This window comes from Callithrix jacchus, chromosome 9, assembly GCF_049354715.1.
Source record: "Callithrix jacchus isolate 240 chromosome 9, calJac240_pri, whole genome shotgun sequence".
Lineage (NCBI taxonomy): Eukaryota > Metazoa > Chordata > Mammalia > Primates > Cebidae > Callithrix > Callithrix jacchus.
Genome location: NC_133510.1, coordinates 57,371,354 through 57,396,503, shown reverse-complemented (window position 1 = coordinate 57,396,503; position 25,150 = coordinate 57,371,354). Strand labels below are relative to the sequence as shown.

General features: G+C 37.2%; 1 protein-coding gene across 4 annotated transcripts in view; it reads right to left on the bottom strand.

Moving 5' to 3' along the window:
* The window catches only part of TAFA2 (TAFA chemokine like family member 2), a 490,392-nt gene that overhangs the window by 354,634 nt on the left and 110,608 nt on the right, over positions 1 to 25,150 (bottom strand). The gene's annotated exons all lie outside the window — the stretch shown is intronic.

Sequence of the window (25,150 nt, the reverse complement as noted above, 5' to 3'; positions counted from 1 at the left end):
GCTCTATCTATCTCCTATAAAGCTTTTATTTTGAAAGAGGCGGTGGTGAATGTTTGAAGCTGAGTAAGACAAAGCAACCGCACAGTAGCTTGCTACCTCCCCAGACATTAAAACACTCCCTTCTTCAATTTAGCAAAATGCTATTACAGTAACCAATACTTCCTCTAATTTTTGGAAGCATGAATAGAATAGTATTACATTAAAAACAACTAACCACAATATTTAGACATAGAAAAGATCACCTGATGTTTACAACCACCAGTGGGGCATATTAATCAAATTTAAATTAGTAGTAGTATTTGCACGTGTTCTAACCAGTCAGTGATAGCGTATTATTGGAAGAAATTGTTCTAGAACTTGCAGGGACCTGAAGGTCTGAGGTCCATGGACTCCCCCACCAACCCCACTTACCATACAACATGCCCACTCACCAGGCATCCCATCTCTGCATTTTGCAGCTTTGTGAGGCTGAGTTAAGGCAACCACTGGACACTTGGTTCTGCTCTGACTCAATCTTAACACCTAGCAATGAGCAAGTCCTTCCCCAAAGATATCCCAAAAACAGGGAGATCATGTATATTTTGACCATGAAAATGAAAATTTAAAACTACCTCAGACACACCCACCACTGCATTCACTAGCAGGAGAAATGGGTGCTGCCTATATTAAGCATAACAACAACAACAACAAACAATAAAAAGATGGGGGCCTGAGGGCACTTCTAATCTGTCATTAGGATAAAGTTGGCTGGTATTTTGTTCAAAGTTTTTCTACCTATGCTGTTGAGAGAGAAAGGCCTGTAGTTTTTAGTCTCTCATGCTGTCTTTTTCTAAGATTGGTGTCAAGCATGTACATACCTCTCATTGCTCCCTGGAAACACTTTTGATGGAATATTGAAATTGTTTGTTCTTTGAAGGTTGGGATGAACTTATCCATAATACCATCTAAGTCCAGTGTTTAATTTCTGGGAAGATCTTTACTAACTGATTTAATTTCTTCAATGCTCATAAAATGTTTCAAGTTTTCTATTTCTTCTTGAGTTTTGGTAGGAGGTGATTTTCAAAATTTTTCCCCTTTTGTCTGAGTTCTCAAATTTATTACCATTAAATTATTCACAGTATGTTTCTGATCTTGTTAATCTCTCAATTTTTTTCCTCTCTTTTCATTCTTAGTATTTTTTCTTCCTTTCTTTTTTCTCTTCTTCTTCTGATCCATCTTGCTAGATGTTATGTTAGTCTTTTAAAGAAGCCAAATTTTGATTTTGATGATCTATCTCTTAAAACTGTGTTTTCTTTCTAATTATGATTATGTGAGGGTTTATTCCCACTATATTATGTTGTGTTTTCTACTATCTTCTCATTTTCTATACTGCTTGTTTTTCTTATTTTTTGCTTTATTTTAAATTATTAAATTACTTTGTCATTCCTTTTGTTTTACTTTATTCAGTTTGGAAATTGTGCACCCTGTCTCTTTTCCTTGAGTTCCTATACCTGTAATGCATACTTAAGAAGGTAAAGTCTAAAATTAATCAATATCATTTTCCTCCTTTCAAAAACATAAGAATTTAGGCCACTTTAACTCCTTAATGCTTCACACACAATTATATGCGACTGCCATATATTTAAGTTCTGTCACTTTAGCCACACTAATTAGACATCGTTGTTATTGATTCATGTGGTGGGTATCAGTTCAGCTGCAACCACAGGTTTCTGATTTCCTTCACTCACCATTCCCGCTTGCATTCAGATCCCACTTAAAAATCACTTTATGTTCATTATTTATAATTTCCTTTAATGAAGAATTAGCCAATGGCAAGCTCTTTCTGTCTGAAAATATCTTTGTTATGCTCTCATTCTAAAAGAAAACTGATTTGCTGAATATAAAATTGAAGCTAGAGAATTGTTTTCTTTTAATAATTTAAGATGTTATTCCACTGTCTCCTGGTTTCCATTCTTGCTATTGAGAAGTCAACCATGCCTGTCATTCCTTTGTAAGGAATCTGCCTTTACTGTGGAGCTAATTATAAGATCATCTCACTCCCATTATGATGGGCCTTTGGTGAGATTTCCTTTTGTTCATGTGGGATTCCTTGGGTTTTGCCTAATCTAAGGAGTAGGCTCTTTCATTAATTTTGGAAAGTTCCCACTCTTCAAAATGTGCTTCTCCCTCATTCTCTCTCTCCTCCCGCAATTCTGATTAGATAGATATTAGACTTTTCACTTACTGTTTTATTTTGCCATATTTATAGAGTACTCACTATGTGCCAGGCACTGATTTACAGACACTGTCTCGAGATACAGCAGTGAATAATTCAGCCTGAGTTCTTCCCTCAGAGGTCTTACATTTGAATGAGGCAGGCAGTCTGTAAATAAGTACAGCTATAGTGTGTCTGACAGTGCTGTGTTTCATATCCTGGCTTTTTTTTCATGTTTTCTCACCTCATTTTTTTCTGTGTCCCTTTTATGCATTCTTTCCTTCAAGAAGTAATTATTCAACTGGGCATGGTAGCTCACACTTGTAATCTTGTCATTTGTGGAAGCCAAGGTGGCAGGAATGCTTGAGCCCAAGAGTTTGAGACCAATCTAAGTAACACAGTGAGAGCTGTCTCTACAAAAATTTTTAAAAATATGTCTGATTGTCGTGGCATAAGCCTAAAGTCCCAGCTATCAGAAAGTTGAGGCAGGAAGATCCCTTGAGCCCAGGAGTTTGAGGCTGCAGTGATCTATGATTGCACCAATGCATTCTATTCTGGAGACAGAAGGATACCCTGTCTCTTAAAAATAAAAATTAAAAAATGAAAGTAATTATTGAACCACTGATGTGGGATAAGCATTATTTTATGCCCTGGGCTGCTGCAGTAAGCATGAAGAGCAGTCTACTGGGTAGGACTGGGAAGACAAGCAACAAATGACTATCTTAATAGATAGAATGTCACCAGGTAATACACTGTGAAGAATAGTAAAGCATGGTAAGAGATAACAGAAGTTTAGCAGTGGGGGGGGTTGCTGTTTTATAACACATGGTCAGGAAAGGTCTCCAGCATAAGGTATTATCTGAGCAGAAACCTGAAAGAAATGAAGGAGCAAGCCATGTGGTAACCTGAAAAAAAGTATCCCCAGGCAGAGTAAACAGTAGAGTGATGGTAAGTTCATGCTGAGTAATTTTCAGTGCTTCCTATAGGCTGCAAATTCCATTTTTAGCTCTGTCTATTGTTTAGGCTGTTCACTAAGTTTTTATTTTTTCATTACCATCGGGTAATGAAAGAGGAGTCATAAGATATGAGGGAGAAAAATATGCTACATTTTCAGTATAATCTCCTAATATAACTTAATGAGATTGTCACCAGGAGGTACCTCATCTTATGATGTGCAAGAATTAATTTTGGAAAGTAGACACACCATGAGAATGAGTGCAACTATACAATGCCTGAGGACAACTAAGAAAACATCATTTATTCATTCATTCAATATTTACTGAACATCTACAAGGTATCAGATCAGACAATTAGTTCTAACTTTTGAAGACATATTAGTGGATAAAGGTGACAAAAATCCTTGCCTATTGGGAACTTACATTCTAGTAAGCATGAGGGTAATAAGCTATTTATGGTAAGAGTGGGGAAGACATGGCATCAAGAGACTCAGGGAGCCTCAGGAAAACAAAGAGATGCCATCCTGGCCGACATGGCAAAGTAGACACACTTTAGTGTCTACTAAAAGTACAAAATGTAGCCGGGTGCAGTGGTGCATGCCTGTAGAACCAGCTACTCCAGAGGCTGAGGCATGACAATTGCTTAAGCCTGAGAGGCAGAGGTTGATACCACTGCACTGCAGCCTGGGCAACAGAGAGGGACTGTCTCAACAACAAAAAAAAAAGATGCAAAACATAAAACTCCCTTACCCAACCACTTTACTTGGAATTGAATGTTACCCCTCATTTTTTATATCAAGTCTACTGTCTTAATATATTTTCTAAATCTGTTAACAATACACTCTGTCTTCTTGGGGGAACTTAAACTTCTTGCATCTGAGAGGGGAACACTGATGGGGCATAAGACTAAGAATGATACTGGAATAGGATATGTGGTTTCATTGCGACCTGACAAGAAGTAAAAGGCTTCCTGATGCTGCAGTGGTGGTAGAGGGCTGCTCATTGAGTCAGGAGTACAGGTGCCAAGCTAACATGGCGCCTGTCCACTCAATTTATATCTAATAAGGTCCAATTCCACTACCTCCTTGTCTTGACTTGCTTGGAATGATATGGAGATGTTAACACAACTGTATCTGTTTCCTGTCGGTGCCATAACAAATTAACACAAACTTAGTAACTTAAAACAACACAAACTAAGTATCTTCCATTTCTCAAGTACAATAAAGCTCTCACCAGACTAAAATCAAGGTGTCAGAAGGCTGTGTTCTTTTCTGGAGGCTCTAGAGGTGAACGCATTTCTTGCTCATTTATGTTGTTGACAAAATTAAGGTCCTTGTGGTTGAACAACGGAGGTCCTCATTTTCCTATTGGCCTTAAGGTGAAGGCCTTTCACAGCTTTTTTTTTATTGCATTTTAGGTTTTGGGGTACATGTGCAGAACATGCAAGACAGTTGCATAGGTACACACATGGCAGTGTGTTTTGCTGCCTTCCTCCCCTTCACCCACATTTGGCATTTCTCCCCAGGCTATCCCTCCCCAGCTCCCCCACAATGCTGCCCCTCCCCTATTCCCCCCAATAGACCCCAGTGTTTAGTACTCCCTTCCCTGTGTCCATGTGTTCTCATTTTTCATCACCCGCCTATGAGTGAGAATATGCAGTATTTCATTTTCTGTTCTTGTGTCAGTTTGCTGAGAATGATGTTCTCCAGATTCATCCATGTCCCTACAAACGACACGAACTCATCATTTCTGATTGCTGCATAATATTCCATGGTGTATATGTGCCACATTTTCCCAATCCAGTCTATCATCGATGGGCATTTGGGTTGGTTCCAGGTCTTTGCTATTGTAAACAGTGCTGCAATGAACATTCGTGTGCATGTGTCCTTATAGTAGAACGATTTATAGTCCTTCGGATATATACCCAGTAATGGGATTGCTGGGTCAAATAGAATTTCTATTTCTAAGGCCTTGAGGAATCGCCACACTGTCTTCCACAATGGTTGAACTAATTTACACTCCCACCAGCAGTGTAAAAGTGTTCCTATTTCTCCACATCCTCTCCAGCATCTGTTGTCTCCAGATTTTTTAATGATCACCATTCTAACTGGCATGAGATGGTATCTCAATGTGGTTTTGATTTGCATCTCTCTAGTGACCAGTGATGATGAGCATTTTTTCATATGATTGTTGGCCTCATGTATGTCTTCTTTTGTAAAGTGTCTGTTCATAACCTTTGCCCATTTTTGAATGGGCTTGTTTGTTTTTTTCCTGTAAATCTGTTTGAGTTCTTTGTAAATTCTGGATATCAGCCCTTTGTCAGATGGGTAAACTGCAAAAATGTTTTCCCATTCTGTTGGTTGCCGATTCACTCTAGTGACTGTTGCTTTTGCCGTGCAGAAGCTGTGGAGTTTCATTAGGTCCCATTTGTCTATTTTGGCTTTTGTTGCCAATGCTTTTGGTGTTTTGTTCATGAAGTCCTTGCCTACTCCTATGTCCTGGATGGTTTTGCCTAGATTTCCTTCTAGGATTTTTATGGTGCCAGGTCTTATGTTTAAGTCTTTAATCCATCTGTAGTTAATTTTAGTGTAAGGTGTAGGCCACATTCCTTGGCTCAGGCCCCCTTTTCTGTCTGCAAAGCCAGCATCAGCAGATGGAGTCCCTTTCATGCTTCACATTTTTTTCTGCTTTCTCTGTCTTACTCTCTGACCCAACTGGAGAAAGGTTTTCTGTTTTGATGATGGACTCATGATTAGAGGGCCTACCTAAATAATTTAAGAAGATCTCCCATCTCAATGCCCCTACTGTTGATCACATCCTGTGTCATATAAAGTAATACATTCACAAGTTCTGAGTATTAGGACATGGACTTATTTGGTGGGACTGTTATTTTGCCTGCCACACAACCCTAGTGGCTTGGCTCTATGGTGGTCCTTCAGCGTGAAAGTTCTCCTAGCTATTTGTAGAAGGTAAAATTGGTTATAATCTCTTACTATTAAATATTTCCCCAAACAAAATAGTCCACAAATTCCTGGTGCTAAACTATTAACCATAATAATTGGACTATATACTACTCAGAGTTATGAATAAATCCAGGAGCCATTTCTTACTATAAAATTCTATTTTATAGTAAGTTTATCTGAAGAAACAGAAAAATGTATTCTAAATATAGAATACATATTTAGTTTCTAATATGTTAGAAGTTTATCTGTTAAAGTTTATCTGAAGAAACAGAAATATGTATTCTAAATATAGTTTGGGTTAACCTTTATTCAATGCCCCTGGGAACTTTCTATAGCAATGGAATCCATTTAGTATGCAGCCCTAGAAATGGCACCTTTGATAGAAAAGCAGACACAGAGACAATGAAGTGTTCATCTTAATGGTTAACTGAATTATATTTTGCTGTCCTTCTATTTGTACAATGAATGCTATTCACAGGGAAAGTTCGTTGTTATCCAGATGAACACCAGGTGGTTTGATGTATTACTTATTATGGTTAACAGAGATATACAATATATAAATTTCCTATAATCAAAACCCATTTTTTTTTAGATAAAGTCTTGCTCTGAACCCAGACTGGAGTGCATTGATGTGATCCCTGCTCACTGCAAGCTCTGCCTCCCGAATTTGAGCAATTTTCCTGACTCAGCCTTCCTAATAGCTGGGATCACAGGCATGTGCCACCACACCCAGCTAATTTTTTGTGTGTGTGTATTTTTAGTAGAGATGGGGTTTCACCATGTTGGCCAGGCTGGTCTCAAGCTCCTGACCTCAGGTGATCCACTCTTCTCAGTCTCCCAAAGTGCTGGGATTACAGGTGTGAGCCACCGTACCTGCCAATCAAACACTTATAAGAGCAAAACTTAATCATTGTTCATGATATAGATATTTCTAAAAATAAAATATAAAAGCCAATGGTTTTTGGTGTGTAAGGGTGGCTGGACGCACACACACATACACACACACACACACACACACGATTGGATAATCCTAATATTTAAGATTAAGAAAAAGAAAGCAACTTGTAGAAAAAACAGCAATGAGAACTATTATTTGTTGTTCATTTACATTGTTCCTTTTTTTTTGAAGAAAAGAAAGAGAAAAAAGGAGTGAAGGAGAGGAAGAAAGAGGACAAAAAAGAGGGAGAGAGAACGAGAACACTGCTTTATTCTAAAAATGGGTATTAATAATGGCCGATCAATATTTTTGTGTATTTAAAGTGGAGAATATATATTTTGTGTATTTAAAATGGAGAGCTCTATAAATATTTATTAAGCTTACTTGTTCTGGATCTGAGTTCAAGTCCTGGTTGTCCTCATCAATTTTCTGTCTCGTTGAGTCTAAATCTCTTTATGGGTCTTATGTATCTGGGTGTTAGGATCGTTAGCTCTTATTGTTGCATTGATCCTTTTACCACTATATCTTTGTTGCTTTGAAATCTATTTTATCACATGCGAGAATTGCAACTCCTGCTTTTTATTTATTTATTTAATTTTGCTCTCCATTTGGTTGGTAAGTCTTTCTCCATCCCTTTGTTTTGAGTCTTTATGTATCTTTGGATGTGAAATGGGTCTGGATGCAGCATACCATTAGGTTTTGGCTGTATCTTTTGATTGGGGGATTTAGTCAACTTAAATTTAGGGTTACTGCCATTTGACGTAAACTAGCTATTTTATCCATTCTTTGATATAAATTCTTCTTTATGTTGATGCTCTTTACTTTTTGGTATATTTTTAGAAAGGCTAATACTGGTTGTTCCTTTCTATGTATAATGCTTCTTTCAGAAGCTTTTGAAAGCAGGCCTGGTGGTAATAAAATCTCTGAGTACTTGCTTGTTCATAAAAGATTTTATTTTTCCTTCAATTGTGAAGCTTAGTTTGGCAGGATATGAAATTCTGGGCTGAAAGTTCTTTCCTTTAAGGATGTTGAATATTGGCCCCCACTCTCTTCTGGCTTGTAGGGTTTCTGCTGAGAGATCTGCTGTAAGTATGATAGGCTTCCCTTTGTGGGTAACCTGACCTTTCTCTCTGGCTGCCCTTAGTATTTTCTCCTTCATTTCAACCCTGGTGAATCTGACGATTATGTGCCTTGGGGTTGCTCTTCTTGAGGAATATCTTTGTGGTGTTCTGTGTATTACCAGGGGTTGAATATTGTCCTGCTTTGCTAGATTGGGAAAGTTTTCCTGAATAATATCCTGAAGAGTATTTTCCAGCTTGGATTCATTCTCTCTGTCACATTCAGGTATACCTATCAAATGTAAATTAGGTCTTTTTACATAGTCCCATATTTCTTGGAGACTGCTCATTTCTTTTTATCCTTTTTTCTCTATTCTTGTCTTCTTGTTTTATTTCACTAAGTTGGTCTTTGACCTCTGATATCCTTTCTTCTGCTTGATCAATTTGGCTATGCAAACTTGTGCATATTTCACTAAGTTCTCATGTTGTGTTTTTCAACTCCATTAGTTCATTTATATTCCTCTCTATATTGTCTATTCTTGTTAGGATTTCGTCAAACCTTTTTTCAAAGTTCTTAGTTTTTTTACATTGGGTTAGAACATGTTCTTTTAACTACCAGAAGTTTCTTATCATCCACCTTCTGAAGCCTACTTCTGTTAATGGAACATAGTTGTTCTCCATCAGGGCTTGTTCCGTTGCTGAAGAGGAACTATAATCCCCTGTAGAGGAAGAAGGGTTCTGATTTTGGGTATTCTCAGCCTTTTTAGGCTGGTTTCTTCCCTTTGTTAGAAATTTATCCATCTGTCGTCTTTACAATTACCACCTTTCTAATTAGGTATCTGAGTGGACATCCAGTTTATTGATTCCCAGCGCTGGAATCCAAGCTACCCACTGCACCAGCCAAAACTGCAGCGATAAGACTGATGGTGCTCTTCTGCCCGGGAATCTCGGGTCTGGCTTTCTTCTTGAGTTCATAATAAGTGGCTCTGCCATCCTGGAGCTCCAAACATCCGTCAGATGGGGAACCAGTCCCGTTTACTCTGCACGAAGAGCTGCCCTGCCAAGGTGCCGGCAAAACCGCTGCACCAGCCACAAGAGTCACGCTGGCGACCCGTGGGGCTCCTCCACTGGGAATCTTCTGGTCCGTGAGCAACGAAAATTCATCTGAAAGTGTGGCATTCTCTTGTTCTCTGCGCTTTCACTGGGAGCTACAATCCCGAGCTGTTAGCGATCAGCCATCTTGGATCGTTTTTCTTACATTGTTCCTTAGACAATGGTAGGTACTTAATATATATTAATACATTGCCCACAAGAGCTCTGTAATTTATGTGGCATGGTCATTTTAGAGATGAGGAAACTGAGGCTCTGGGGCAATTTTTAAAGCTTATTTAAGGTCAAGTACCTAACAAGTGACAGGGTCGGAATTTTAAATCTGAATCTGAGTTCAAAGTTCAAGCTCTTTTTTAACTTTACTAAAAACTTTACCTAAAAATTGTAAACATTTTTTTTTTTTTTTTGAGACGGAGTTTCGCTCTTGTTACCCAGGCTGGAGTGCAATGGCACGATCTCGGCTCACCGCAATCTCCGCCTCCTGGGTTCAGGCAATTCTCCTGCCTCAGCCTCCCGAGCAGCTGGGATTACAGGCACGCGCCACCGTGCCCAGCTAATTTTTTTGTAATTTTAGTAGAGACGGGGTTTCACCATGCTGACCAAGATGGTCTCGATCTGTTGACCTCGTGATCCACCCGCCTCAGCCTCCCAAAGTGCTGGGATTACAGGCTTGAGCCACCGCGCCCGGCCCAACATTATTATTTTTTACATGATGAGGACAAAGGTATTTATATTTTGTGGAATTTTAGAACACATAGACAGAGCTATTTTGCCATATTGTATCACTGTACATATACACAAAAGGTTTGTGCCTATTTAAAACCTGTAATTGCAATTCCACAAACCCACTTCGTTTTGAATAACTACAAAAACAAATCACAGTTGTGCCAATAAACAACTTACCTATGTTTTCTTATTTGTGTATTGCCACTATAACATTAAAAGGGAAACCAGAGCCAGCTTGTGAGCCAAAAGCAATGAAAAGAGAATAAAAGAAAAAATACACACCACCCAAGTCTGTTGGTCTTTGATTTTCACATTTGCTCCAGAACCATACCACGTGGTGGATTCAACAGAAACAATGCAAAATCTTAACACAGTTATCCAAATAAAAATGTCTCTGTTCAATATAATCATTAAATGTTTCATTTTGTTCATATATAATTTTTTAAGTAACTTATATGACTGAATTGCATTCTGTTATAAGTGCTATTAAGGTACACATTAGTTCACTGTGTATTAATTCTTCTGCAAACCTGTCACAAATTGTGGTCAATAATAACTTTCAAATGAGAATGGTTTTCATCTAATCCTCAGAACTTCCAATACCTATTACTGTAGGAATGCCACTAACAATCCTCACGGTAAATCTTCTACTGAATTTATACCATTTTATAAACTAGAGGTTCAGTTTCTGTTGTCTGTATTTCTCTAAGTCATCAATATTAACTATTTTGACTAACAATATGAAGTCTTGTGCATACATAATTGAATGCTACATATAATATTACTTTAAATAGCTGTTGTTGCTGTATTTTAACACTATGCTCCCTTAGGATTAAAATCATGCAGGCTTGTTTTTCCTCCAACGAATTTAGTTCCAAAAACCAGTCATAGTAAAAGCATTTTCTGCAAGCTATTTTCATAATGAGTACAAGCTTTGCATGAAATCAGAATGTATTACAGAACTTACATGTTTTACTAGGAAAGAGCTCATTAAGGTGATACACCTCACTTCCAGGAAAAATACCTGAGCACCAAACAGCAGTCCAAATGTTAACAATGTTTATATGAGGAGTAAATAGGAACAGGAATTTCCAAATTACAAAAATCAAATATTCAGCAACCTATTGCAGACTAGGATTCTGTGAATAAACAATGACTGATTATAGCAGAGAGCCTCTTGGCTCTCAGTTTCCTGCCTTGTCTTACCCATGAAAATGCCAAAATAATGTTGAAAAAATGTGCACTTGAAAACTCCAAATCATACCCAGCCTTGCAAAATCAGTATTGAAACTAAAATAAGTGTGATACAATCTGGGCACAGACCCTGAGCCCAATATATTATAAACTTCCTTATATTTATTCTTAGCATGTGTTCATATCATAAAAAGCATCAAGTGTGGTCAATTTTTAAAATCATATAGGTCGACTGGCCAAGAAGCACTGTGTATGCTGATAAAAATTCTGTGTGTGTGTTTGTGGTGTCTGTGTGTGTGTGTGTCTGTGTATGTTTGTATGTGTGTGTGTTAGTGATTAGTAGGGGCAGAACTAAAACTCTGAGTTCTATACATATGATATTTTACCTCAAAAGTAATATTTACACCTGTTCTCAGCCTCATCATCCACAAAATAATAAAAGAAGAATGTTTTTCTCTTGCATGTTAGTTGCAGAACACACCGACAACCTCCAGAGCCATACCACTTTACAAAAAAGCTGGTTACAATTATTAATGTCAGTGTAATCTGGAAAGCACCAGTGCGTGTAAGAAAAGCTGTAGATAAACCCTGTCATTTCTGTGTGATTAGGAATAGTAATTTTTTCAAAGCGGAAGAATTAGCAACTGAAAATTAGTAACCAAAAAGTAAAAAACAGAATTCCCCATTCAAATAAAAGGTTGGGTAACACTTCTACTGAAACAGCACAGTGTGTGCGTGTGAGTGTGTATGTGTGTGTGTGTGTGTGTACATAGTAGGGCATATATATTCTGGATTATATGAGATATTTTGATACCAGCATACAATGCATGATAATCACATTCAGATAGACCATCCATTACCACAAGCATCTATCCTTTGTGTTAAAAACAATCCAATTACATTCTTTTCATTATTTTTAAGTGTCCCGTTAAGTGTCCAATTAAATTACTTTTTACCATCCACCTTGTTGTGCTAACAAACACTGGGTCTTATTCATTCTTTCTAACAATTTTTTGTACCCATTAACCAGCCTCACTTCCCCGACTTCCCCTGCCCTATCCTCACTACTCTTCCCAGCTGCTGGTAACCATTCTTCTACTCTATCTCAATGAGTTTAAATATTTCCATTTGTAGTTTTCACAAATAAGTGAGAGAACATGCAATGTTTGTTTTTTCTGTGTCTGGCTTATTTCACTTAACGTAATGACCTCCAGTTCCATCCATGTTGTTGCCAATAACAGGATCTCATTCTTTTTATGGCTGAATAGTACTTCATTGCGTATGTGTACCACATTTGATTTAGCTATTCATCTCTTGATGGACACAGGTTGCCTTCAAATCATGCCTATGTAAAATAGTGCTATAATAAACATTGGAATGCAGATATATTTTCAATGTACTAATTTCCTTTCTTTTGGACATATATTCAGCAGTAGGATTGCTGACTTATATGATAGCTCTATTTTCAGTTTCTTGAGGAACCTCCAAACTGTTCTCCATAGTGATTGTACTAATTTACATTCCTACCAACAGTGTATGAGGCTTCCCTTTTCTCCACATCCTCATCAGCATTTGTTATTGATTGTCTTTTGGATAAAAGCCATTTTAACTGGGATGAGATATTTCATTGTAGTTTTAATTTGCATTTGTCTGAAGATCAATGATGTGGAGCACCTTTTCATCTGTCTGTTTGCCATTTGTATGTCTTCCTTTAAGAAATGTTTATTCAAATCCTTTGCCCATTTTTTAATTGGGTTATTTGATTTTTTCCTACAGAGTTATTTGAGCTCTTTATATATTCTGGTTATTAATCTCTTGTCAGAGGGGTAATTTGCAAATATTTTCTCTCATTCTGTGGGTTGTCTCTTCACTTTGACTGTTTCCTTTGCTGTGCAAATCTTTAATTTAATGTGATCCCATTTGTCCATTTTTGCTTTGGTTGCCTGTGCCTGTGGGGTATTACTCAAGAACTCTTTGCCCAGTCACATGTCCTGGAGAGTTTCCCCTATGTTTTCTTTTAGTTTTCAAAGTTTGAGATCTTAGATTTAAGTTTTTAATCCACTTTTATTTAGGTTTTGTATATGAAGAGAGATAGAGGTCTAGTTTCATTCTTCTGCATATGGATATTTAGTTTTCCCAGCACCACTTATTGAAGAGAAGGTCCTTTCTCCAATATATGTTCTTGGCACCTCTGTCAGAAATGAGTTCACTGTAGATGTATGGATTTATCTCTGGGTTATCTACTCTGTTCCACTGATCTATTTATCTGTTTTTATGCTAGTACTGTGCCATTTTAGTTACTAAACTTCTGTAGCACAATGGCACAACTTTTTAATGGTAAAGTATCAGATAGAATTGCACTCTCCTTACAAAATCAAAAGGAACTTTCAAGAAATATTCAGGTGACTTTTAAATATCCAGGTATCCTTTAAAAAACTAATAAAACATCAGACTTCACAATTAGATTTGCATTTTTATATTATTTGTTTACTGCATTTATTTCAATTTGAGTATGTATCTATTACTTTCCTTTTAACAATTTTTGGTTTTACTTTTTGTTTTTTTCAGATTCTAAAAGCACAGAATATTCTTAGTGTCAGATCGTCACATCTACAAACTGTATTCCATAATTCCACAATAACTCAATTCTGTAATCACTGATGTACAATTCCCTTTACAAAAAAAAGAAATAAATAAAAGAAGGCTTATTCACCTTCACTTTGAAAATACAGACTCTTAACATAAATCAGAACAGATGTCCATATTTTTTAATACAGGAAATGTTGTGATGAATGTTCTCACAAATACAAATGAAAGGCAAAAATAGATATACAACGTTAATATTCAAGAAATTTAAAACTACAGATACCCCCACATAAGGTGACTTTCACTCTCTGTGAACCTCACTTTCCATTTCTATGGCATACCCTCAGCTACCTAGACAAATCAGCCACATTGGTGTCTTGAGGATGGAGTTTTGAGAGAACGAGATGAGATGGGATTAATTCCCTTTTTATAACTCACCTCTGCTCTCTTTTGAAATGCTGAAAAATAGCAAAGTTAAGCTATTTTTTCTGCTGGTACCCAAAGAACAATTACCTTAGTCTTCTACCTGCCTCTTTGAAAAAAGTCTTACAATAGTTAAGCAAGGGAGTCATCTATCATGCCAGTCAGACTATCAGAGGGGTTCAGTTTCTGTTAGAACATGAAAATGAAAAACTTACAGACTCAAAATATTATTCAAAAAACAAATTTAGAGGATTTCTCCTTTATCAAGCCTAAAATTATCTTTGACTTCATACAAAGGATTCAGATGTCTTGTACTACTTGGCTATTGTCAAGAATCACTGAGAAATAAGAACAAGCAGTCTACATGATTACATCCATCAGAAATATTTATAATCCTAGACAATCATTTGAAAGTAGAAACGATGAATTCCTACTAATTGAATGCTTCAGTGTTACCAACATCAATGCCAACACAAATAGAAAGATATGACTCCTAAACTATAAAAGTCTGAATGTCACAAATTTTCTTCATGTTTTTAAAGTTTCCTGTGTGGGGACATCAAAAAGCATATACTCTCTAGAAGCAAAGAAAGCCAGCTTGAAAACCTCAATCACAAAAGCAGAGCAATTTTTGTGCTGCAATTTCCACAGAGAGGATATATTTATGTGATCTATGGAAGCCATCGTTAAATGGCTTCTGGGCTCCACAGGAGTCTCTTGTTCTCCAGGCTGACTCCTTTCTTACTGCTCCATGACAGCCGATTAACCTTTTTAGTTTATCTGTGACCCTAACAGCAAATCCCTAATGGCATAGAGGCAGGAAAGAATCAAAACAGAGATTTCTTTATAGGTGTGTTTTGTTTATTTTCTGGAAATCACTAATCTGATGGTCTTAGTATGAGTCCAAGGGGACAGGGATGGCAACTAATCCTCTGCCCTATACATACCACATAATGCGTTACCAAAATTAAGAGCATGCTGAACTACAGCTTTCCAGGGCTTAAGCCATTTTTTGGATAGATAGCCACTTTCAGATGCTACATACACCAGGAGTACACTCAAATTGTATTCAACAGCATGAACAACTCCCAATGGTACATGAACAATAGACAAGAAATTCTTTAAACCTTATAATGACACTAGCTAACAAGCGTTGAGCAGTTCATAAAAGCCAGAAAACATCTAAGTTCCTTATATACATATTTTGAGTCCAAGTGCTCATTTTTTATACTTGAAGATAGAAAACACATAATGTTACTCAGGATTCAACTGTCCCCTTTGGTTGTTTGAATTTTAGTTGTTCCGCATGACAAGAACAACACAATAGTGACCAAGCACACTGCTTCACTTCTATGTGCATGTTCATGGCATGCATCATTAACACTTCAAAGATTTGCTAACCCGTTTTAAAATAAGAACAATTTTATTTAGATTAAATACAATGCTTGTTATGGCCAAAGTAGATACATCAAGTTCTTCCTAATATTCATAATGCTGCAAGGTGGCCTTACTTCCTAAAGACATTTATACACTGGCATTCATGCTAGTCTTGGGAGTAATATTAATTTATCCATCCATCCATTCATTCATTCATTTTTTCCAGAGCTGTCTGAGACCAGCTCTCAGCAAAGAACTAGAAAAACATCCAAAGACACAGAAGGCAGTTTCCTCTTTAAGATATTAGTTTCTTGTGCTGCTTTATTTTTAGAACATTATTGGGGAATTTGAGGTTAAAAACTGTCTTGAATGAGGTGGAATAATAGCAATGGACTGCAGAGATGTCTTAATCTCTTTATAATACTGACACAATTTGCAACATTTTTAAGCAAACCTCAAATAATACGATTTTTTCTATACAGACAAGAAAAGTTTGTGTGTGTATATATGTGAGAGAGAATATGCAGCAAAGCTCACCATACACGTAATGAAAAGCAGTCATTAAAATATACCAGCTAAGAGCAATAACTATAAAAGCAATTGTAGTCAACAACCTGATCCTTCCCTTTCCTTAGTTTAATTGAAACACAAAGACTTTTGTTAACAGCTCTTTGCCTAAGGAGTTTACGTTGAGGGCTCCCTTACTGATGGAGGAACTGGCATAGCTCTATTTTCTTGCCTCTACAAGTAGTTAGGGCTACACCTACAGTAAAAATATTATTATTATTTACTATTATTATCCAATGAGTTAAGGGTGATCTGATAAAAAAATTCAGAAATTATTTGCATAACTTCAAAAAAATAACATCCCAGCTTTCCACAGAAAAGTCTCCTAACAGCCTTGGACTCTGAATACTTTACCTAAAGGTTAAATAATCATGAATATCATTTTAGTATATCATAAGCTATCGCTATACTCTTTCTTATTTATTTTTTTCTTTTCCGTTTTTCATGTTCATCATTGCAGGGGACAATGTCTAGTTTATTATATTCCTATTGTTCAGCTTTTTGTTATAAAACATGAATGTTTCAGCAACACCAAATTTCAGAGAGAGTTATCAAACCTGAACACATGAAAGAAATGGGTACAACCCACCATCACTTAATGCACTTACATTATTAATGTGAAGTTAAGTCCTATTTAAGATGTAAACTGCAAAGAATGCTACTCAAATAAAAAGAAAAAGTCTTTCAACAAATATGTATTAAACCCCTTGCAGACAGACAGAGTTCAAAGTACTGTGAATACAGTGATGAAGAGAACGTGTGAAGTTCCTCTCACGAAGCTCAGAGCCTAGTGATCACAGGGTGTTACGTGCTAAAGAAAGACTAAAGGCAACAATGCGATGGAAAGCAATAGGACAGCCCTCTCTAGAAAGGTGGCATTTAGGCTGAAAGTGGAATGCCAAGAAGGAACAGCTCTCCAGGCCTGGGGATGGTCAGCATGTGGCTGGAGCACAGGGAGTGAGGGTGAGAATAGGATCACAAAATAAGCTCAGAAAGGAGACAGGTGAATGATCATGTAGGACTTTGTGAGCCTGAGTAAGGAGAGTGGTTTTTCTTCTAGGCAAGATGCGAAGCTTTGAGGGAATTCAAGCAGGAGAGCAGCATGGTCTCATTTACACTTTTAAAACATTACTCCAAGAACTTTAGGAGGCCAAGACAGGAGGATCGCTTGAAGCCAGGAGTTGGACACTAGCCTGGGCAACATAGTGTGATTCTGTCTTTACAAAATAAAAATGTTTTTTAAAAGTTACTCCAACTACTACATAGAGGATATACTGTTGGGGCACAGCAATCTATGGGAGGATTCTAAAGAGAGTTCCAGACCTGAGCCATGATGTTAGAGTAGAAGAGACAACTTGAGATAGATTTTGAATATTAGTTTAGTAATTCCTGGCTGATAGAATAAATATGGAGAATAAGGCTAACTTCTGGTTACCTGGCTTGAACAACTGGCTGGATGATGGTGTCATCCTGAGATGAAGAAGACTAGAAAAAGCAAACTTGTGAGGATAGGGGAAATACAGTTTTGTTTTGACCGTGTTCTTTTTGAGATGGCTATGACATTAGTTCTTGACGTTTTATTACACAAGACACTACACTGGCCTAATATTTATAGAAAATTAATAATATATTCATAGGCAGGGCAACTAAACTTACATTACATTTCAGGTACGATTTTTTTCACACTCATTTTCCTCCAAGCATACTGCCTTAGACAAAGTTGCATCTCCAGAGAAAGAGAGTTAAAGTAAAATGTAAGATGGGCTTGAGGACCAACATCCTTGAGCAACAATCCTGCACCTTCCATGTTAAAATAATCCATTCCAGATCAGGCATGCGGGAGGTCTCATGCATGTAATCCCAGCACTTTGAGAGGCTGAAATGGGCAGATCACTTGAGCCTGGGATTTCAAGACCAACCTGGGCAACATGGCAAAATTCCATCTCCACAAAGAATTAGCAGGGTGCAGTGGTATGCACCTGTAGTCCTAGCGAGCCACTTGAGAGGCTGAGGTAGGAGAATCATCTGAGCCTGGGAAGTTGAGACAGCAGTAAGCCATGACCAACCACTGCACTGCAGCCTCGGTGAGGGAGTGAGACCTTGTCTCAAAATAAATAAATAATAATCCATTCCAAAGATCAAAATACTGAATGATCCAAATAAGATGGAGCATAGTTAAGAAAGAAAACTGATACCTTAATCTACTGACAAAGATGACTTATATCGTAGGGTGACTTATTCCTTTGCAATGAGGACTGTTTAGTTAGCTCATAGATGATAAGGGAAGCCCATCAACCTAAAAAAAATGTTCTCGTTCCCATCTAAAGCCAGCGAAACCTTTAAAATCTCTTCCTACTGAACAGCGCAGAAGACAGTGCAAGAGCTAAAACAAACTAATCCAAGATACTGCTTCTGATAGCAGAAAGTGCCACATCCAGTTTATGGTGTCATGTAAAACAAAAGCAGTCAATACAGATCAGGGAACAGAGTAAGACAAAGATAGAGACTAGAATCTGGAAAACATCCGACAGACATCCTAAATGCTCACCTGAAGATTTCACTATTACTTTGGTATCGTTCCCTTCTATGTACTACACATCTTACACAGCTTGTATTCCTCCATTTCATCTTCACATTAGGCCTTTGAGGTAGATGTTATTATACTCATGTTCAGAAAACTTATGTTCAGAAATACTTGAACAGTATTGTACTTTGTAGGTGGTAGAGCCACGATTTGGCTTTAGGTCTGTTTAACTTCAAAATTCATGTTAGTATCCCCCTATTTTTTATTATTTGCTGGATACATCTTTTATTACATAGTAGATATGTAGTATAGTTTTAGTTATCTGATATCATAAAGTGACAGGCCGTGAACCAAGTGGGCCCAGATGGTACTAAGGTCTTCCTATGCCACAACTATTCAGATAAAAATGAATCATTCTGTAGAATGGCAAGAGTAGGCATTGTCTCCAATGAGATGAAATAGCCCTCACACATGGCTTGCTGCTAAAGCAAATTAGGTGTCTTTCTATCATGACTATACCGTAGTATACAATACAAATGTTTTGAGTCTACGTGTGCTGAATTTGAGGTTGGCAAGTGCAAACTTGCTTCCAGTTCATTGATTTGCCTAGCATAGCATTAAATAGGAACTTAACTAATTCTCACTGAATGTACAATAATTAACTTATGCAGCACAAGTATTTAAGTTTAAAATCTGTTATTCTTTTTCTTCCCAAAGTTAAAACACACACACACACACACACACACACACACACAGAGAGAGAGAAAGATAATGTGTGGCAAAGTCAATATTAATTTCAGGTTTGTGTGCTCTGACAATATATAGACCACCAGGTACATGGCATTCCAGCCAGCATGATTGCACAGGCACAGTTTTTCCAGCAAATATATCATTAAGTGCATTATTTTTGCATTGCAAAAATTTCATTACTTAATTTTGCTTAATCTTAAAATTAAAGGGTTTATTTAAAAGGACTGTTTTTTTAAACCCTCAAATTCTAATCTCTAATGCAATTTAATTGTTTGAAGAGTAACATCTCTTACAAGCTAATTAATAATTTATGAAAATTATTAAATGATACATTTACTAATTTTGGAACCCTTACAGGAAAACATTATATATTTTAGTTTTCTTCACAGCTAACAAATCCATAGCTATAAACTGCCATAAAATTAAAAAAGGCCTTTTTCCTCTTGCTTCTGAAACCATGTTCTTCAATCATCAATTCGTTTTCTCAACAGACAGCATGAAGCGAGCTTATAAATGCAATATTCACATCTAGCATATCCAGAATCCTTCTATCTACATGAAATGTATTTTTTTTGAGACAGAGCCTTACTCTTTTGCCCAGGCTGGAGTGAATCAGTGTGATCTCAGCTCACTACAACTTCTGCATCCTGGGCTCAAGTGATTCTCCTGCCTCAGCCTCCCAAGTAGCTGGGACTACAGGTGCATGCCGCCACATCTAGCTAATTTATGTATTTTTAGTAGAGATGGGATTTTGCCATGTTGACCAGGCTGGTTTCGAACTCCTGACCTCAAGTGTTCTTCCCAGCTTAGCCTCCCAAAGAGCTGAGATTATAGGCATGAGCCACCATACTTGAAGATCTTGAATTTTAAAGATTTAATAACTATAGGAAATTCATCATAAATGAAATACAGATATAACTGTTATTACATTTTCAGCTGCCAACCATTGAACCAATAACGCAACATTCTTTCTCATTTTTATGAAGTAAAATATTTGTATAACAATAACAGCTATCATTTGAGTAGTTACTATACGCCAGACACTATTTATATATTATTTAATATGTAAATAATTTAACATACTGTGTATTCCATTAAGAGAGAAATACGGAAAAGCAGTGTCCATCATGGTGGACATACTAGCTATCCACTAAAATCAGTTGTTCTTCTGATAGTAGGTAGGATACAGATGCCAAGCTAGAGAGCATACATCCCAGGCTTTTTTGCAGCTAGGCATGGCCATGTGTCCAAGCTCTTTATAATGGGATATGGAAGGAAGCAATATGTGCAAATTCCACCTCTCTTGCTTGAATGGAAATCACTGGACCCAAATTAGACTCTTTCCCCCTTCTCATAGCTAGACTGGCCATATCAGCCCTGTTCCTAGCTAACTATGAGGAACGAAGCAGCCAGTCAGATAAAAAGATTAAACTTGGGACAATTATTTAATCATTTCATGTCTATTCATTTCATCAGTTTAGCCTACCCAAAGTAATAGATCATATGTATATACACACAGGCACACACATACACATATACATACACATACACACATACATATACATACACACACATATACATTGTTTTATGGTCAACTACCAATAAGGGTTTTTGTTTTTACTCTTGCAGATTTATTAATCCACTAAGTTATTTAAGAATACTTACTTACCAAAACACTAAGAATACCCACATGAGCAATACATAAAACTATTTTTTTCTGATTATTATATTGCTAGTGACAACTAGCAATATAACTTCAATTATATGGTTTCAAACTAGAATTTTATTATTTACAAAGCATTTCCAAAAATATTCTCACTTTGTCTTCCTTATACTTTTTATTTTGTAGACCCTAAACTAAAGTTCAGAGCGGTTAAGTAACTTGCCAAATATTATTCGGTTATCAATTGGCATGGACTGAACTGAGCCAAAATCCATGCTCTTTAAATTAATGCTTCTTCTTTGTGACAATACCTTCAACCTTTGACTTGGTAAATGAAACCAATTTAAATTGTACATTTCAAAAGGGAAGTGAATTTTGCCTGGTGTTATAGTACTAAAAGTTAGCTAAGATCAATCTTTCCTACTTCTTTTTATTTGAGCATGTCTGCTATAATCTATAGTATGCTGAAAGATCCAACACACATATGTGGAGAAATATGGGGAAAAAAATTATTTGAAGTTTCTTTAAGAAAAAGCCTCCAGATTATCATCAGTTTTGTTGGCAGAGTAACTCAATGAGATTTAAGGCGTTAGAAATAGAAATTGACTTAAAATAAAAAAATAAATATTTCCAGTGCAAAACCTTTTTTGAAAATCACTTTTCTGCCCTACACTTCAGCAAAGGGTCGCAGTTATTGACATAACAGTAAGATAATTACATTGTTTCTGCTTCCTAAGGTTTTCTTTAGGGTTTTCAAGTCATCTGCTCCAATAAAATCTAATGTTCTTCTCACTACTCTCCCAAATTCCTCTTTTTCTAAGGTTCAGCACCACACATAAGTCTGTGTATGGTGGTGAACAACCTTCTAGGAGTACTCTTCACCCTGTCACGTGTTGTATTTAAGCAATACTTCTACCCCCCAATACAAAGGAATAAAAGAATAGCTTCCACTAAACACTTTCTTCCACGGAATTAACCAACAGTTCTATTGTTATGCACACAAAGCACAAGGAAGAAAGATATAATTTATTTCTTATCACACAAATATCTTCATGGGTTCATATTCAGATGAGAGAGCTTCTTTGAATGCCCTGAAGATGTGCAGAGTTGCTCAGAGCAGCATTAAAGACTTTAGGGGAAAAATAATCTAAAACTGGAACCTCTGAGAAGGAGAAAAGAGCTCATGAGTGGAAGTTTAAAAGAAATGAAGCCTCAAAGAGTTTTAGATTCCTGATTATACTAGTCTAGGTTTAAGTGATTAACTTTCTGATATGTTTAATATAAATGAAAATATTGCAAATTCTTCTAATCCTAGATAATTATTTATGGATCCATTAAGCATAAAAGGAATTATTCAACACTAGATGAATTATTAAAGTCATTAATTACCAACACAGAGAATTATTGTTGGCTGACTTGATTAGGTCTCTCCTTAAAACCAACAGTGTAGAGACACTTCTTTCAATTAATTTGACACTAGTGATTTCAGAAGCTGAAAACCATATGAACACGGTTTAATGAGGATGCTTTTATTCTGTGTTCTGCTCCCATTAATTGACAAAGAAATATTCACTGATATTTTGGCTCAAAGTCATTGCATAAGCTATCTTTCACATAAGAGTAAATTAAAAATTAAAATTTCTTCTTAAATTAGCAAGTAATTATTGTTTAATTAGAAAAGAGGAAATGCTTGGCTACTCCTTTTTAAATTGCTAAAAGGAAAGTAATATTGTTGGTGACAGAATGAGGATCAGAATCAAGTGTGGCTGATTTCCGAGAAGAAATTTCCTTTAATGACTAGATTGTTAAATCCTTCTAAGACTATGCAACAGGTATTATAAAGCATGCAGGAAATTTTATAAAGATATCAAACCTCTTTTCTCCCTTGGCTGCCAGTATACAACTTGGTCCCAGTTCTCTTCTGGACTCTCTAAAGACTGCTCAGTATTTTCCAGTATTGCCTGTCTGCCCCCAGAGCCATTTTCTTATTATCCCATGTACTCTCACAGGAGTATCTCATCCACATCCATGAATTGCACTGGCACCAATATGTTGATTGTCAAAATCCACATCTTCAACACAAACCCCATTCTAAGGGCCCAAGCCATATTTTTATACTACTTCTATATCACAGAGACCTAAAAAAAACTGAACATCTCTCCTAAATTTTAATAGGCATCTCAAAATCAACATGTCCCTAATTTGCTGTATATACTCCCTATCACACATTCAAATAATCTGTTAGCCCTCCTACATTCTCCTCTAAATTAGTGGTTTCAGTGTTCTCCTTTAGGGCTTTGTCAGTGTTCCTTCTGAGACAGTTTAGGGAAGACACTCGGTCCTGGCAGACAAGAGACACAGAGCTCAGGATCTCCAATGGGCCTTACATGTCCGGGCATGTTTCCTCCCCTACTGTCTTACCTCCCTTAACAAGCTGACCCAAATCACATAGCAGAAAGCTGACCCCTCCTAACTGACCCAACCAAGCTGAATTCCTAACCATAAAAGGCAGAGCCTAACATTTATTTCCTTGGACAATGTCTCCCATGGTTGCTAAAGCGGGACTCCAGCATTCCTGATAAGAAACTGGACCATCTTTCTCCCAAGGTTACAAAAGGAAGAGGCTGGCATTCCCCATAAGAACCAGATCAGATCTAGCTGGCTAAAGACAAGATGGACTTCAGCACTGACCTTTCACTGATTTTTAGCTCTTTGTAATCTCATTATAACACTAAGACTCACATTCAGAGGTGTGGATTTGACAGGCCAAAGAGACGACACATAAAGAAGCATGTCATCAGAGAGTGCAGATGCTAAAACTTCCCCACCTCTACATGCCTACATGTCCCTCCTTTCCTCACCTCAGCTTCCTTAAAAGTACAAGAGCTGAGTCCTTTTGGGGAGCTGGCACTGGAATCTCTTTCCCTCATGCTTCTCCCTTGCCTTGCTCGTGCTGCAAGCCTTTTAAATCTTACCTGAGAATTTTGGCGTGATGTTAATTTCTATTTATGCAATAGCCAATATTTATCTGAGCTGTAATGCACTCTGGATACCTGCATCATGAACTATGGCCCTCATATCGCCAGAGCAATGCCATGTGCGACAGAGGAAGAGGGAAGAACACTAAAATGCTCCACCCTGGTTCACTTTGTCCCCTGGAAATCCATGTAGTTTAGCTTATGGGCATGTTTCACAAATTTTTCTTAAAAACAAATCTTTAGCTTCCAACTACAGCCTTTCTTTCTAAAGGACTCAAATGTTTCCAGTGAAGTCATACTGAATTTAGGATGCCATGTCATCATCTGCAACTGCCCCTCTCTCCAACCTCAGCTCTTTAGGAACCACAAACAGATGTTTTCTGCTAAACAAGCCTACCCATGAACACAGAAGCCTAGGGAAATTGCCAGTCCCACATACCCAGCTACAACTGGATCACAGGTACATACCTCCCCATCATATACATCTTTTATCAATTAATTACAAATTAGTTTATATTCCTGACAGGCCTATGGGATTGTAGACAATGCCGTGGCTTAATGAAAGCTTAACAGCGTGTTGTTACTAAATCTGTGACTGAAAGTCAACATTCCTGTCTCAAAGTAATTCTAGGATATTCAGGTTAATCTGACCCAACCAATCCACTTTTATCCGATGAAACGTCTCAAAAAAAAAAAAAGGAAGTGTATCAAACAGCACACTACTGGCAAAGTCAACATCTTCCCTCTTTATTAATTTTCTACTGCCACATCTCAAATTACCACAAAACTGGCAGCTTAAAACAATACCAATTTACTAGATCACAATTCTACAGATCAGAATTTCAGGCACAAAGAGTCTGATTTCTCTGCTCGAGTCTCACAGGCTAAAATCAAGGGGTGAGCTAGGCTGCAGTCTCATCTGGAGCTCAGGTGCTCTGCCAAGACCATGTAATGGTAGCAGAATTCAGTTTCTTGCAGTTGTAGAACTGTGATTCCCAATTCATCATTGTCTGTCAGCAGAGGCTGCTCAGCTCTGAGGGGCCAGCCACAATTCTTGCCATGGGGCCCTCTCATCCTCAAAGCAACAAAGATTCTCCCTTGGGTCAAAGGGATGTGTATATCCCACTCACTTAGAATCTCTTTC